Source organism: Bos indicus x Bos taurus, chromosome 15, assembly GCF_003369695.1.
Source record: "Bos indicus x Bos taurus breed Angus x Brahman F1 hybrid chromosome 15, Bos_hybrid_MaternalHap_v2.0, whole genome shotgun sequence".
Classification (NCBI taxonomy): Eukaryota; Metazoa; Chordata; class Mammalia; order Artiodactyla; family Bovidae; genus Bos; species Bos indicus x Bos taurus.
The window spans coordinates 73,998,184-74,014,918 of NC_040090.1; the positions used below are offsets into that span (position 1 = coordinate 73,998,184).

Genomic DNA, 16,735 nt, shown 5'->3' on the forward strand with positions numbered 1-16,735 from the left:
CTCACTTTTCTAAAGCATGCTTAATAACATTAGGTAATAAATCCTGTTGAAACATTGAAAACAGTGTTTACCTTGGAGAACAATACTGTGAGAACCTCACAGTGCTATAGTAGATTTGCTATGTTTATGTTACTCATTCAGTTGCATCTGACTCTTTACAACTTCATGAACTGTAGCCTGCCAGGTTCCTTTGTCCTTGAAATTCTATAGGCAAGAATACTGAAGTGGATAGCCATTCCCTTCTCCAGATTATTGGGGTATAATCATTCAAAAATACTCTAATTTAGCATTTTAGACTTTCTTCAACAGCACAGATTTCATAAGTTCCCTTCTTATCTTTCATTCACTTATTAGTAATGAGTTATTCTGAGTTTTAATAAAGGGGGAGTTGATTTTTCTCATTATTGAAGAACTTTTGTCTTCTCCTGGCAAGGAATTCTGATCACTATAACCTTTTATCTCTAAAGGTTAAAATCTCCTGTTTTTAATGGCTTAGAAACATTTTAGAAATTGATATCAGGAATAATAAGATAGTGTGAATCCCCAGATATCATATAACATGGCTAAGAAATCAATCTTTTTATTTGTTGTTTAAGTCACTGAGATTTTAGTAGTTTGTAACTACAGCATAATTTAGCTCATCCTGACCAACATAGATGGTCAGGAAACAGTCTAATGTGTCTAATTTTTCATAGATAATATTAATAAAATTAAAGAAAAAATATGGATCTTTACTACCAGCTACATAATTTTCAGAACCCAGTTAAAAGTGAAAAATGAGAGCCCCCTAGTTAAAATATTAAGACTTTCAAGATGGTGATAATGGAGTCTTAAAACAAGCATGGGATCCTAAGTATGTGGCTCTATGCAACTGCACAGGACACACCATGAACTTTGTCCCATGTATATCAGAAGTTGAGCCTTTGTCTGTAGTATGTATGAGTGAAATAATGTGTTTTGTATGTGGCGGTATTGTGAATGTAGGAGTTGTTGAGCCAAGAAACTTAGAAGAGAAGTGATTCCTGACCTAATTTTCCTATACTGGATGCTTGGGGCTGGTGCACTGGGATGACCTGGAGGGATGGTATAGGGATGGAGGAGGGAGGAGGGTTCGGGATGGGGAACACGTGTATGCCTGTGGTGGATCATGTTGATATATGGCAAAACCAATACAATATTGTAAAATTAAAAAATAAAATAAAAAATAAATGAAAAAAAATAAAAAGAGGATATTTGAAAGGTGTTCCTGATATTTCCAGAATATAGATAGTGATATAATCTGATAAACTTATTTTCTTTTGTGGTGATTTTTATGTTTTGGGGTTAAGGACTACAGAGAGTTAGGAAGAGTCACTGGTGTACATAATTGCTGAAATTTGCAGACAAGAGCTTCTTTTGATAGACATATGTGTCAGGAACCTATGTATTAAATCATGGCCTCTTTTATTCCATCAGATTATAATTATTTTTTTTATATTTAGTTAAAATTCTTCATTGGAATTTTGAAAATACAGGTGGAAATAAGATATACATATATGTATATATATTTATTATGTCAAGTTATATATATATGTATATATAGTTTTAGATTAAGTAGTATAAATGCAGTAAGCTGATGAGGTTTTGAATACTATGAATCCTTTTAATGTATTATATAAAGATTTTGTGGATTCCTTGTGAATCCTAATTAATAAGATGGATTCTTCATGCTTACAGCACTTGGATTAGTATGACTATAGGTCTTCACTAGACAATCATGCTCAGAAAACTTTAATGGCAAAAGTATTCAGCTCTTCAGTTCACTGAACATGTTACTTTACATGCCTGTATTTCCTACAAAGTAATCTGTTAATTTTCTCCCACAAGAAAGTAATTAGATTTATTTTCTAATATCATAGGTTAAGATTCTACCTGAAAATTACATTCAATAAAATGTACATTAATGAAAACTATAACAACAGAACTTAACCTATGACTAATGTTTAACAAAGTAAAAAACATAATGACTACAACAAAGATTTCAGCATCACACTGAATTTTACGCTATACCTTTGAGTCAGTGAGATCTGTAAAATAGCGTATTTTTCAGTGTTTATTGAGAATGTTCAATGTTTTATTAATTATTAAGATTTATTAAATACCTATTATATACTGCATATGAAATGGAAGCATTGCAAATTTTACCAGAAAAATAATTGAGGAATTTCTGACAGCATGAAGTTTATATCATAATCTAAAATATGTTTTTCATAGGAAATGAACTAAATTTTCCAAAGACATAAGGTGTAGATTAGGGTTAGAATTCTAATTGAAAGTGTCAAGACATGAATTTATAAAAATAAAAACAATTTAAATGAGAATTGTCTATTACAGAAAGAATTAGCAAGAAAGACTAGATTCTGAGTGCATAGACTTTTGTTGGAACAATTATTGACTAAGATATTTATAGAGATAATACATTTACCACTTCCCTGAAAGCCTAAAATATCCATGAATTATATTAAGTTTTGAGGGAGGTAGCTAACCAAATTATATTTAAGTGCCCTTCAGGGATCTAAAGCCGTAGCTAATTTCAATATTGTGAAGGTAATGTCGAAGCGAGAACACTGTATTGTGTTAGGTTATTTTATTTATTTTTTCACACTAAATAAAATGAGTGCCTTACCAATATTCTGCAGATAACCATCACTGAAATTTTGTCTAACTAAGATTGATTTCCAAATCAGATATAAGAAACTTCTGCTGACTTGCATTCTCTTTTCTATCTATTTTCCATTCTATCCCTTTATAATTTCAGGTGAATTACATTAGACTTTTAAATAATGAGGCTTACAAATATCATTTATACAAACTTTGTAAATACCAATATTAAAGACACACCTAAAATTTGCTTCAATAGTGATATGAAAGGCTATTGTCACATTCTGGGGAAAATATATATTAACTGAACGGTAATTGCAATTATTTTTCTCGTAATACATACAGCATGTAGAAAGATTGTCTCATCAAACCTGGAAAACTGTACCCTTTGCAAGCAACAGGTTTACCTTGTAGGTGGTCTTATCTGTGATATTCAGTATTTCATGGTGGATATAGAAACTAACATCCTCATACATTTATCAGCCCTTAATTTATCTAAATTATTCTTGAATTTAATTTTTAATACTATAACATCTGTATTTGTAAGACTTGCCTTTAAAGCAAAACCTGAAGGTCAGGAAGGGTGGTGGTGAGGATATACCCCTCATCCAAAGTAAGGAGCAATGGCTAGGCTTTGCTGGAGCAGCCGTGAAGAGATAACCCACGCCCAAGGTAATAGAAACCCAAGTAAGATGGTAGGTGTTGCAAGAGGGCATCAGAGGGCAGACACGCTGAAACCATACTCACAGACAACTAGTCAATCTAATCACAGTAGGACCACAGCCTTGCCTAACTCAATGAAACTAAGCCATGCCTGTGGGGCAACCCAAGACGGGAGGGTCATGGTGGAGAGATCTGACAGAATGTGGTCCACTGGAGAAGGGAATGGAAACCACTTCAGTATTCTTGCCTTGAGAACCCCATGAAAAGTATGAAAAGGCAAAATGATAGGATACTGAAAGAGAAACTCCCCAGGTCAGTAGGTGCTCAATATGCTACTGGAGATCGGTGGAGAAATAACTCCAGAAAGAATGAAGGGATGGAGCCACAGCAAAAACAATACCCAGCTGTGGATGTGACTGGTGATAGAAGCAAGGTCTGATGCTGTAAAGAGCAATATTGCATAGGAACCTGGAATGTCAGGTCCATGAATCAAGGCAAATTGGAAGTGGTCAAACAAGAGATGGCAAGAGCGAATGTCGACATTCTAGGAATCAGCGAACTGAAATGGACTGGAATGGGTGAATTTAACTCAGATGATCATTATATCTACTACTGCGGGAAGGAATTCCTCAGAAGAAATGGAGTGACCATCATGGTCAACAAGAGAGTCCGAAATGCTGTACTTGGATGCAATCTCAAAAATGACAGAATGATCTCTGTTCGTTTCCAAGGCAAACCATTCAATATCACAGTAATCCAAGTCCATGCCCCAACCAGTAACGCTGAAGAAGCTGAAGTTGAATGGTTCTATGAAGACCTACAAGACCTTTTAGAACTAATACCCAAAAAAGATGTCCTTCCATTGATACCTCCTCTAGGCCCTCCTGCGCCTGCAGGGCCACGGTTCCTTGGATGTGGGGTTGGTCCTCCCGCCCGCCGCCCCTGGCCTTGGGCTTAGGGGCGTGGGGTAGCTCCTCCTGTCCTCCGCCCCTGGCCTCGGGCTTGCTGCATGGGGTATCTCCTCCCAGTCGCCGCCCATGGCCTCAGAAGCTGGATAACTCCTCTCATCACGGCCCATGGCCTCGGACGCTGGGTAACTCCTCTTGTCGCCACCCCTGACTTTGGACACTGGGTATCTCCTCTCGGCCGCCCCCCCTGACCTCGGACGCAGAGTAGCTCCTCTCGGCCCTTCTTGCGCTGTCGCAGTCTGGTACCCTCGGCCACTGCTCCTGACCTTGGACGTGGGATAACTCCTCTTGGCTGCCGCCCTTTGGACATGGGGTCCTCCCAGCTTACACAAAGATAAACTCAAAATGGATTAAAGATCTAAATGTAAGACCAGAAACTATAAAACTCCTAGAGAAGAACATAGGCAAAACACTCTCCAACATACACCACAGCAGGATCCTCTATGACCCACCTCCCAGAATATTGGAAATAAAAGCAAAAATAAACAAATGGGACCTAATTAAAATTAAAAGCTTCTGCACAACAGAGGAAACTCTAAGCAAGGTGAAAAGACAGCCTTCAGAATGGGAGAAAATAATACCAAATGAAGCAACTGACAAGCAACTAATCTCAAAAATATACAAGCAACTCCTACAGCTCAACTCCAGAAAAATAAATGACCCAATTAAAAAATGGGCCAAAGAACTGAATAGACATTTCTCTAAAGAAGACATACAGATGGCTAACAAACACATGAAAAGATGCTCAACATCACTCATTATCAGAGAAATACAAATTAAAACCACTATCAGGAACCATTTCACGCCAGTCAGAATGGCTGTGATCCAAAAGTCTACAAGCAATAAATGCTGGAGAGGGTGTGGAGAAAAGGGAACCCTCTTACACTGTTGGTGGGAATGCAAACTAGTATAGCCACCATGGAGAACAGTGTGGAGATTCCTTAAAAAACTGGAAATAGAACTGCCTTAGGATCCAGCAATCCCACTGCTGGGCATACACACCAAGGAAACCAGAATTGAAAGAGACACGTGTACCCCAATGTTCATCACAGCACTGTTTATAATAGCCAGGACATGGAAGCAACCTAGATGTCCATCAGCAGATGAATGGATAAGAAAGAGGTGGTACATATACACAATGGAGTATTACTCAGCCATTAAAAAGAATACATTTGAATCAGTTCTAATGAGATGGATGAAACTGGAGCCTATTATACAGAGTGAAGTAAGCCTGAAGGAAAAACACCAATACCGTATACTAACGGATATATATGGAATTTAGAAAGATGGTAACAATAACCCTGTATACGAGACAGCAAAAGAGACACTGATGTATAGAACAGTCTTTTGGACTCTTTGGGAGAGTTTGAGGGTGGGATGATCTGGGAGAATGGCATTGAAATATGTGTAATATCATATATGAAATGAGTCGCCAGTCCAGGTTCGATGCATGATACTCGATTCTTGGGGCTGGTGCACTGGGATGACCCAGAGGGATGGTACAGGGAGGGAGGAGGGTTCAGGTTGGGAACACATGTATACCTGTGGTGGATTCATGTTGATATATGGCAAAACCAATAGAATATTGTAAAGTTAAAAAATAAAAAAAAAACAACAAAAAATTAAAATAAACTATCTCCTTATAATACAAAATCCAAGAAAACTTGACTGCATTTTTATTTTAGTTGTGTCTTGATGCTCTTTGAAAAACTCCACAGTACACTGAAATCATCTCATATTTATTATTTATTCACTTTTGTTTCATTTATATTACAGCTCATAATACTTGAAAGTGAACGTCACTGAGTTGTATCCGACTCTATGTGACCCCGTGGACTATACAGCCCATGGAATTCTCCAGGCCAGAGTACTAGAGTGGGTAGCCTTTCTCTTCTTCAGGGGATCTTTCCAACCCAAAGGTTGAACCTAGGTCTTCTGCATTGCAGGCTGATTCTTTTCCAGCTGAGCCACAAGGGAAGTCCAGCAATACAGGAGTGGGTAGCCTATTCCTTCTCTAGTCTTCCCGACCTAGGAATTGAAACGGGGCCTCCTACAGTGCAGGCGGATTCTTTACCAACTGAGCTATCGGGGAAGCCCTGATGCTTTTCTGAATCCCGTACTTTAAGGATTTGAGGGAAGGTTCAACACATAGGCATGATAAATTTTTAACTCCCTGTTAAGTTCCTCCCCTTATCTGGAGGATGAGAGTTTGGGCTGAAAATTTCAAGTTCCTAATCATGGTTTAGTTTTTCAGTGACCATTGCTCATCCAGGTGCCATCTAGGGGCCCACCCAAAGTCACCTCAGTCGGGCAAAACATGCTTCCAGTGCTCTTGTGACTTCAGAGCCTTTGTCAGGTACAGTGTCAACAACAAATACTAATACGAGAGTTGCTGTTAGCATTCTTATCACTTAGGAAATCACAAGGCTTTTAAGAACTCTGTGCCATGAGTTGGTAGCAGACCAAACCCATGTTTTTTTCTTTTTTATCACACAGTTATCTTACATATAGTAGTTATTACAAGCATGATAACTGTTTAATCAGCAACCAGGACTACTCAGGTTTTTTTCTAGTGAGCATTAATCTATCAGACAATCTCTGTATATATACATATCTGCAAAGCCATGTATAACAGGTTGTCATGACAGCAATACAGTAGAGTGAATATCAAACAGACTGGGATTACATTCTGGCACTCCCTGCAATTAGTAAACTGTATAGCTTTTGGCAAAGGACTTTAATTAATTGACCTTCCATTTATTCATATGGAAGTTGACATAAAAATAACAACTTTATAACATCTTTTAAAGGACAGATTAGTTAAATATAATAACACATGTACAGATGTGTCATGTTAGCCTAATGTCTTGCACAAAGTATACAATTTAAAATGGGTAGAATTAAAATATAAATGGGAAAACAATAGAATGGGAAAGACTAGAGATCACTTCAGGAAAATTAAAGATACCAAGGGAATATTTAATGCAAAGATGGGCTCAATAAAGGACAGAAATGATACGGACCTAAGAGAAGCAGAAGATATTAAGAAGAGGTGGCAAGAATACACAGAATAACTGTACCAAGAAGATCTTTATGACCCAGATAAGGACTATGGTGTGATAACTCACCTAGAGGCAGAAATCCTGGAATGTGAAGTAAAGTGACTATTATGAAGCATCCCTGTGAACAAAGCTAATGGAGGTGATGGAATTCCAGTTGAGCTATTTCAGATCCTAAAAGATGATGGTGTGAAAGTAATGTACTTATTATGCCAGCAAATTTGCAAAACTCAGCAGTGGTCACAGGACTGAAAGAGGTCAGTTTTCATTCCAGTCCCAATGAAAGGCAATGCCAAGAATGCTCAAACTACTGCACAATTGCACTCATCTCATGTGCTAGTAAAATAATGCTCAAAATTCTCCAAGCCAGCCTTCAGCAATATGTGAACCATTGAACTTCCAGATATTCAAGCTGGTTTTAGAAAAGGCAGAGCAACCAGAGATCAAATTGCCAATATCTGCTGGATCATGGAAAAAGCAAAAGAGTTCCAGAGAAACATCTATATCTGCTTTATTGAGTCTGGCAAAACCTTTGATTGTGTGGGTCATAATAAATTGTAGAAAAATCTGACAAAGATGGGACTAACAGACCACCTGACATGCCTCAGGAGAAACCTATATGCAGGTCAGGAAGCAACAGTTAGAACTGGACGTGGAAAAACAGACTGGTTTCAAATGGGAAAAGGAATACATCAAGGCTGTATATTGTCACCCTGCTTATTTAACTTGTGTGCAGAGTACATCGTGAGAAACGCTGGGCTGGAGGAAGCACAAGCTGGAATCAAGATTGCCGGGAGAAATATCAATAACCTCAGATATGCAGATGACACCACCTTTATGGCAGAAAGTGAAGAAGAACTAAAGAGCATCTTGATGAAAGTGAAAGTGGGGAGTGGAAAAGTTGGCTTAAATCTCAGCACTCAGAAAACTAAAATCATGGCATCTGGTCCCATCACTTCATGGCAAATAGATGGGGAAACAATGGAATGGAAACAGTGGCTGACTTTATTTTTTGGGGCTCCCAAATCACGGCAGATGGTGATTGTAGCCATGAAATTAAAAGACACTTGCTCCTTTGAAGGAAGGTATGACCAACCTAGACTGCATATTGAAAAGAAGAGACATTACTTTGCCAAGAAAGCTCCATCTAGTCAAGGCTATAATTTTTTCCGGTAGTCATGTATGGATGTGGGAGTTAGACTATAAAGAAAGCTGAGCACCAAAAAATTGATGCTTTTGAACTGTGGTGTTGGAGAAGACTTTTGAGAATACTTTGAACTGCAAGGAGACCCAACCAGTCTAACCTAAAGGAAATCAGTCCTGGGTGTTCATTGGAAGGACTGATGTTGAAGCTGAAACTCCAGTACTTTAGCCACCTGATGCAAAGAAGTGACTCATTTGAAAATACCCTGATGCTGGGAAAGATTGATGGCAGGACGAGAAGGGGACGACAGAGGATGAGATGGTAGGATGGCATCAGCGACTCAATGGACATGCGTTTGGGTAAGTTCCGGGAGTTGGTGATGGACAGGGTGGCCTGGTGTGCTGCCGGTCATGGGGTCGCAAAGAGTCGGACACAACTGAGCAACTGAACTGAACTAAAAAGATAAAACTAGTAATCAGTATTGACATCAAGGAACATACTCTTTTTAGAAAAGAAAAAAAATGTCAGCACATAAATACTAGTCCCACAAAGTAAAATGTGTGAAGCAAAATAAAGGAGACAATGTTCAGAAAAAGAAATGAGCATAATGTTGAAAATTAAGAATTTTGATTGCAATGCCTTTTAAATGGACTCAGTTAATAAATAGGAGGTTTGATGTGAGAGATACTATAAAAGTTATCTAATTTGAGAACCACCACAGTATGCTGTATAGAATTTGTTAACCTTTTCATTCATATGATCAAATTTCCCTCCAGATGCATTTACTAATTTTTCCCCTAGAATGACATTGGCATGATTTCTGAACCCTTCACAATTCAAAGCTGGTAATAGTACAAATAATTTTACATTTTACTTCAATTCACTTTTCTTTGATTGCTAGAGAATTTGAAATTTTTTTGTGTTTTCATTGATCATTTGAATTTCACATTTTATTGTGTGCGGTCTGTGTCTGTATTTTCATATAAATTAATTTTATATAAAACTATACTGGTTTCCCTTCAATTAATCTATATACTTAACAATGTGAAGAATAAATGAACGTTTTAGGGAAAACACTTGACATTCTCTTTTAAATTCAATTTTTTTAAGTCTTAGCCCTAGCATATCATCTTGGATGTTTTAATCTCTTCTGTATGGTTAGTGGCATAGTTCATAGTGCTTCCTTTAAAATGCTTGTTTCTTGATGTTGTTTTGTCACGATTTATGCATACAAGAAACATGCAAAGGACCAGCAGAAGAAATACTGCTTCTTTCTTCATACAGTTTATAGCTAGTGAGAGGAGATTTGTGGCTTCATTTGGTTTATCAGTTGTTTTCACAGTTTTTTTCTGAAAGTTGTATATCACATTCATCTGAGAATGTGTGGAAAACATATAGAATATCATTTTTTAAAAGAGTACATTTGCAAAATAGTTTACAAAACTGTAACCTCAGTTATAGCTCTGATTGACACATGAAATTATATTTTCTTAAAACATCTCATCTAATTATGTTTCTTAAAACATCTAATCAATTAAAAACTAAGTTAAAATTGCAATACTTCTGAAATAATTCTTGAAATTTTAAATCAATTATATTTGCTCTAATTTCCCAACAATGTTGGAAGTTAAATAGTATAATTTAAATATTTCTTGTGAATATTATAGATAAGATTTGGGGTTGAAAGAATAAATAAATTTTATATATATATATATCAGTATAAATATCTTAAATTATTTAAACTTGTTTAAAGTCTTGAAATGCATGTTTTATATTTTAAGTCCATTAATTTCACCTTTACCAATCCTGCTGCCAACTAAATATTCTTTCTGTTGTCAGGCTCGTGGGCGGTGGGTTAATAGTGTACATAGTGGCTGAGAAAGACTGTGGCAGCAGAGGTTAGAATGGGAGGACATCTAGATCCTGGCCCTTGTTTGGAAAACAATTTCAATCAATCTAAAATACTTGATGACTTTTACATACCATTTTTGGAAATAAATCTTAATTTCATAGCAAAATAACATGTAATAACTCCATTGATATTTATCTCCTTTAATCTCTGATAGAATACCATAGTATAAGGCTGTAAAGATTATACACGGTTAGTAAAGTGCAGTCTGCATGAGTTACAATAGTTTATTACACCTGTCTCTTTATCACAAAATTATAGTCAGAGATGCAGATGAACAAAATTTGCTCATCTGATTTTCTCAAGATTTTGAGAAATTGAGATTCAGCTTTATTATCATATATCAGAATCCCATACATTGTACATGATTTGTCAGGGCTGTATATGTGTTGTCTGTGATCCACACACACACACACACACACACACACACACACACACACACACCCCCCTATTAGTTAAAAATAAAATGTTTCCAATCAAAAACAACTTTACTTAACAGCACAACTACACAATGAAACATTATTGTATTTTCAGTCAAGAGCTTGAACTCAGCTTCAAATATATCTGTTGTTACCTTGTTTTATTTTCCCCTGCCCACCACACCAATTACTTATGGGCTTCCCTACTTGGGTAGCTCAGATGGTAAAGAATCTGCCTGCAGCACAGGACACCTGGGTTCAATCCCTGGCTTGGGAAGATCCCCTGGAGGAGGGCATGGCAACCCTCTCCAGTATTCTTGCCTGGAAAATTCCCGGGGACAGAGGAGCCTGGTGTGCTATAGTCCATGGAATCACAAAGAGTCAGATACAACTGAATGACTAAGCACAGCACAGCACAAATTGGTATAGCAGGAAAATTGGAAGTTTGTTCCTAGGTTATTTCATTTCTGATAAAAAAATAACATTAAAAGCTCTGCTACTTAACTTACACAGAGTCTGATCTCTGCCGTTGGTGGAATTGTCAGGTTGTCTAAAGCAGCCTCAACTGCCCAGGGTGATAGAGACATTTAGACGGAGAGCCTGTAAGATGGGTTTGCCCACAACTCACTGCAAAATCTCTCAAGGAATTGAAACTTTTTCCAAGGTAAACTGTGTCCTTATCCCTCTTATTACTTGTTCTGGGACAGACATGCCAGAGGTTGTGTACAGTCAAAGTTGTATGTCTGTTTAAAATAGTCTTGATGTTAACATTGAATCATAGATTCTGTATCTCATTCAAGGCACCAGGGATCAGAATCCTTTATTTATTCATAAACACATTAAACAAATCAAAAATTCAGGTACGTATAACTTTTAAATATAGGGTGACTTTCTGACAAGAATTTTGTATTTGTCTGTATTCTTTTTTCTTCTTGCAATCTATGTAATTTATTTTCTTGGAAGGGCTATGCTGAGCTTTGGTGTACCTTGCTTTAGGAAAAATTGCCACAGTTTATTAATCCCATTTATTTTCAACAAGAAGGAAGACATGTTTGTTGAGATCATGAAGATGCTCAAGTATATAAAACCATTTTCCTTGAGTATTCCATTACATGAGTTGAAAGGCTAAAAAAATTTTGTATTAAAACTGTCACTTCTTAGAGAAGTTTAAATATATTAGAATAGAGATTTAGGTATAATATATGCGAACTGAACTGATATGCAAATATATTCTTAGCTCAATAGCAATCTAAATATTATTTTCATTCATAAAGAAAGTCCTAGTAAACTCAAGTTTAGAATGGTTTTTAAGGTTAAATTTGCTCTATTGCAACAACTATGGTGGCTCAGCTGGTAAAGAATCCACCTGCAATGTGGGAGACCTGGGTTCAGTCCCTGAGTTGGGAAGATCCCCTGGAGAAGGGAAAGGTTACCCACTCCAGTATTCTGGCCTGGTGAATTCCATGGAATATACAGTCCCTGGGGCCGCAGAGAGTGGGGCACAAGTGAGCGACTTTCACTTTCACTTTCTAAGCTAGGCCAAGGTGTATCTCTGTCGGCGCATGCTTTTGGGTCTCCTAAGGCAAGTCCCACTGGCTTTCAGAGTCTGGCAGGCCAGGACCTGTCCTCAGGCAGCAGCCACAGAAGCTAGGCACAGGGGAGTGTACAAGCACCTTCCAGGGAGATACTGGCAACTTGGATGAGGCTGGAGGGAGAGGGCAGGGAGGGTCTGCCACCTTTTGTTGTTGTTTAGTCACTAAGTCATGCCCAACCCTTTTTGTGACCTCATGGACTGCAGCCCACCAGGATCCTCTATCCATGGGATTTCACAGGCAAGAATACTGGAGTGGGTTGCCATTTCCTTCTCCAGGGAATCTTCCCAAACCAGGAATCAAACCCAGGTCTCTTGCAATGACAGGCAGATTCTTTACCACTGAGCCACCAGGGAAGCCCCTGCCACCTGATTTCCAAGTCTTGCCACTGGTCCTGAGATATGTGCTATAAAAAGATCCTGACTCTCACAGCAGCTTTTAAAATATTACAGTTAGACCATATTTACCTGATCTCTCTGCTCTCAGCCCTGGGGTAATAATAGCCAAGGTGAGTGCTCAGGTATCCACCAAGAAGTGCCTTGTTTGCTGAAGTCTTTTGTGTATTGTGGATGGAAATCCTATTGGCTTTCTAAGCTATGAGTTTGGAGGCCTATCTCCTGGGTAGGAGTTGATGTCCCCTCTTAATTTTATAACACCGTATCAAGAGTGGTAATTATGGTGAGAGTGCATCTCAGCCTTTTCTGATTGTTTCATTGTATGTATTTTCTCATTTGCTGGATGTGTAGAGTTCCTGAGTCGGTTTCAATGTATCTTTGAGAAGGAGTTACTTCATTTGTAGTTGTACACTTGCTAGGCATGTGGGAGGATGGGGGATCAGATGCCACTTATGTTGCCGTCTTGGTTAACTCCCTGAAAGTCTGTATACATTTTTTTTTTTTTAACCACTTATCATCTGTACTAATATTTGAAACTTAATCGTAGCAGTGGTTTGTTTCAGGGAAGTTTCTGTGGAGAGATTAAGTCCTTTTATAGCCCCAGGCTTTTATTAGACAATGATATAAACAGATTCAATATAAATGTTTCAGAAGAGTTGAATAATAAGTGGTTTTCTAATTAATCTCATCCATGTCTTTTAGGTATTTTTAGTGTTCAGGTGGGTTGTCAGGCAAGACAGTAAAGTCCACTTTGAGATATTACTGTTAACTACTATTTCCAGATCTCTGCTGCCTTTTAACTCCTGTTAAAATCAGTGAGGTTGTCTGTGGAATACTTTGAGTGTTCTATTATGAGTATGACTTAGAAGAAGCAGGCACAGGATGGTGAAGGAAATTTGTTAAATGATGTTTTCAGCCTTCTGAATGGGCAGAAGAAGAGGTCTGTGCACTGTATACTGTTTGGTGTTCTGTATCTGTATAGTAAACAGTCATTACTGGATGTTTAGCTAGCTATTGGCAGGTAAGAGTTAATAAAAATAATCAGTGTATTTTCCTTTTAACATTCTCTTGAATTCAGTTTTCTATTGTTTTATTGAAGTTTTTTTTTTTTTTGCATCTATATCCATCAGGGATATTGGGCTGATTTCTTTCCTTGTAGTGTTCTTTTCTGGTACCCTTTTGTTATGAGGGTAATTCTGGCCTCACAAAATAGTTTGGGAGTGTTTCTTCCTCTTCTGTTTTGGAAGATTTGAGAATGATTGGTATTAATGTCTCTTTAAATGTTTGGTAGAAGTCATCTGTGAAATTGCCACATTCTAGGCTTTTATTTGAGACTTCCGTGGTGGCTCAGATGGTAAAGCATCTGCCTACAGTGTGGGAGACCCGGCTTCAATCCCTGGCTCAGGAAGATCTCCTGGAGAAGGGAATGGCAACCCACTCTGGTATTCTTGCCTCCCCCCCCCCAAAAAAAAAGTGGGTGAAGAAAGCTGAGTGCAGAAGAATTGACACTTTTGAACTGTGCTGTTGGAGAAGACTCTTGAGAGTCCCTTGGACTGCAAGGAGATCCAACCAGTTCATCCTAAAGGAGATCAGTCCTGGGTGTTCATTGGAAGGACTGATGCTAAAGCTCAAACTCCAGTACTTTGGCCACCTCATGTGAAGAGTTGACTTGACTCATTGGAAAAGACCCTGATGCTTGGAGGGATTTGGGACAGGAGGAGGAGACAACAGAGGATGAGATGGCTGGATGGCATCAGTGACTCAGTGGACATGAGTTTGAGTGAACTCTGGAAGTTGGTGATGGATAGGGAGGACTGGTGTGCTATGATTCATGGGTTCGCAAAGAGTCGGACATGACTGAGCGACTGAACTGAACTGAACTGAACTGAGGCTTTTATTTGTTGAGACATTTTTGATGATTGCTAAAAGTTCCTTAGTCATTATTAGTTTGGTCAGATTTTCTATTTCTTCATTATTCGATCTTGGTAGGTCATATATTTCTAGGAACCTGTCTATTTCTTCTATTAGAAGAACACATATGGAGAAAATTTCTTGCTATTGGACAGGGTAGTCATTTTTCTGGATATGAGCCCTGAAGCAAAGGCAGCAAAAGCAAAAATAGAAAAAAATATTACATCAAGCTAAAAAACTTCTGCATGGCAAAGGAAATGGATCAATGGAAGAAAGATACAGTCTAAGGAATGGGAGAAAATATTTGTACATTATACAGTTGATAAAGGATTAATATCCAAAATACATAAGGAACTCTAGCAACTCAATAGCAAAAACAAACAAACAAACAAAAAACTCCCCAAAAACTCCAAGGGAAAATGGGCAAACAACTGTATAGAAATTTTTCAAAAGAGGACATGCAGATGGCCAAAAGATATGTGAATAGGTGCTCAACATTATTAATCATCAGAGAAATGCAAATCAAAACCACAATGAGATATCTTCTCATATAAGTTAGAATGACTGCCATCAAAAAGGCAAAAGAAAATAGCTGTTGGTAAAGATATGAAAAAATTGGAACCCTTGTATACTGTTGGTGGTAATGTAAATTGGAATGGCCATTATGGAAAACAGTGTGGAGTTTCTTCAGAAATTAAAATTAGAACTCACTTATGATCCAGCAAACCCACTTCTGGGTGTATATCCAAGGGAAGCTAAATCAGTACCTTGAAAAGATATCTGCACTCTCATGTTCATTTCAGCAGCATTCACAATAGCCAAGACTTGGAAAAAACCTAGGTGTCTGTCAACAGATGAGTGGATAAAGAATATGTGATGTGACATGTGTGTGTGTATATATACACACACACACACACAAGTTTTCTCTCTCTCTCTTTCTATATATATATATATATATATGTGTGTGTGTATGTATATGTATATATGTATATGTATAGCTGAGCTATCAGCTAGTAAAAATCTGCCTGCAGTGTGGGAGACCTGGGTTTGAAAGATCCCTGGAGGAGGGCATGGCAGCCCACTCCACTATTCTTGCCTGGAGAATCCCCATGGACAGAGCAGCCTGGCTGGCTACAGTACATGGTGTCGCAAAGAGTTGGCCATGACTGAACAACTAAGCACAGCATATATAAAATTTCATTCAGCCATGAGAAAGAAGGAAATCTTGCCATTTGGAACAAGTTGCATGAATCTGGAGGACGTAATGTTAAGTAATATAAGCCAGACAAAGAAAGACAAATTCTATATGATGTCACTTATACATTGAATCTAAAATAAAAAAAAAAAAGGGGGGGGAGGGAAAACTCTTAGAAACTGAGCACAGAATAGTGGCCAACAAAGAGGAAGTAGAAGGGATTTATGGGGATCTGGTGGTCAAAGGAACACATATGCATTTATGTAGGATGAATAAAGCCAGAGATCTGATGTACAGGTATGATGACTATAATTGATGATATTAACTGGAGATGTACTCAGAGTAGAGTTCACATGCACTCATCACAGAAACAAAGTGGTAACTGTGAGGAGTTGGTATGTTAATTAGCTTGACCATAGTAATCATTTCACTATGTATATTTATAACAAATCATCATGTTGTGCAATTTAAATGAATATAATCTTTATAAAAAATTTAAGATTTAGAAAATAATAGAGTGAAGTTTGGGTAAAAAGGCCTGACTCTTTTTACGGTGGCATATCACTACTAAATATCAAGGTAAACTATAATGCCACTGTTGTAAGAGGTATGCATACACAATGAAAGCACGTATATTGTTTCCCTAATCTGATGTATTACTTACGGTTCTTCATTTCTACTACTTTAACCTCACCGTCACTATAACTCAAACACACAGGTCCAGTGTAGGAATCATATTAGCCCAACTTCTCCTATTATTTTTATTTTCACTCATGTGTCTCCCCCACCACATCCCCACCAGTGAAATATCGAATTTGCTTCTTTCTTATCTACATCCTG

General features: G+C 37.8%; 1 protein-coding gene across 3 annotated transcripts in view; it reads left to right on the forward strand.

The window, feature by feature from the left end:
• Positions 1 to 16,735, forward strand: part of CNTN5 (contactin 5) — a 1,679,852-nt gene that overhangs the window by 119,269 nt on the left and 1,543,848 nt on the right. The gene's annotated exons all lie outside the window — the stretch shown is intronic.